The 1,242-nt window shown below is 46.4% G+C and overlaps 1 protein-coding gene across 7 annotated transcripts in view; it reads right to left on the bottom strand.

Moving 5' to 3' along the window:
- The window catches only part of LOC140596750 (piwi-like protein 1), a 98,082-nt gene that overhangs the window by 125 nt on the left and 96,715 nt on the right, over positions 1–1,242 (bottom strand). The window lies entirely within an intron of this gene.

Below are 1,242 nucleotides of genomic sequence, written 5' to 3'. Positions count from 1 at the left end.
CTGGGGAGACAAGGGTGGTATTTGAGAGGAGACACTTTGTATCACAAAGTGTTAGATAAGTAGAGTTTGTATCATAAACTCTATTTTAAGCTGCCTGAGGACCCTCGCACTGTTTTCCAGAGTGGCTGCTCCAGTTTCCTTCCCATCAGCAGGGCCGGAAGGTTCCCCTTTCTCCCTTTCTCCACATCCTTGCTAACGTTAGTTGTTAAATTTAGCCATTCTCACCAGTGTAACGTGGTACCTCATTGTGCTTTTGAATTGTATTTTCCTGTTCACAGGTGTTGTGGAGCATTCTTTCCCGTGCCTTTTGGCCACGTGTAGGTCCTCTTTCGAGAAATGTCTGCCCCTTTGCTCTGTCCGTTTCTCAAGTAATATTAAAATATGTCATTAGGGGCGCCTGGGTGGCTCAGCGGTTTGGTGCCTGCCTTTGGCCCAGGGCCTGATCTTGGAGACCCGGAATCGAGTCCCACGTTGGGCTCCCTGCATGGAGCCCGCTTCTCCCTCTGCCTGTGTCTCTTCCTCTCTCTCTGTCTCTCATGAATAAATAAATAAATAAAATCTTTTTAATAAAATACATCATTAAAATATAAAAGTTAAAATAAATAAATAAATAAATAAATAAATAAATAAATAAATAAAATATAAAAGTTAAAAAAGAAAAGATTCCAAAAAGAAGACTTGATAAAACAAGAAACTAGGTGAGATGAGAATAAAGGAAAAAATAGAGGATGACTGTATCTTGAAAGAAAACCGAATCATACAAGGAAAACCTTGAGTTGCTGTGCTATGTTCCCCAGTGCTGGAGGTTCCACTTCTGTTTGGTCAGGAAATGTGCTGGTCACCTGTCCTTCCAGCTGATCCTCCCAGGAAGGGCCTGCTGCACAGATTCTCAGGTGTGTGTGCCTGGGTGGTGTTGCACCGACCTTGTCAGGGGGCCAGGCTGTTTGCTCTGTGAGGGTTTTGTTCCCTGAAACCTTTCATGTCTTTTTGGGGGGGTGAGAGGCAAAAAGACCACACCCCGATCTCCAGCCCCAGAGATGAGCGATGTGGTGATTGACCAATCTGCAGACTCCGATGGTGCCTGCCTACTCCATTTCTCCCCTAGGGGACCTGGGGGGACGTGGAAATGTGCAATGTTTAGGTTTCCTCAGGCAGTCTTTGCCGCTCTTGCCCTCCCCCCCTCTTCCTGGAGGAACGGGAGGTGTGTCCCTTTCTGTGGTTGCTGGCCCCCCACAAGGAGAA

Source organism: Vulpes vulpes, unplaced genomic scaffold (genome assembly GCF_048418805.1).
Source record: "Vulpes vulpes isolate BD-2025 unplaced genomic scaffold, VulVul3 u000000630, whole genome shotgun sequence".
Classification (NCBI taxonomy): Eukaryota; Metazoa; Chordata; class Mammalia; order Carnivora; family Canidae; genus Vulpes; species Vulpes vulpes.
Note: the sequence above shows the minus strand (reverse complement) of the source record. Positions and strands in the feature narration are given on the sequence as shown.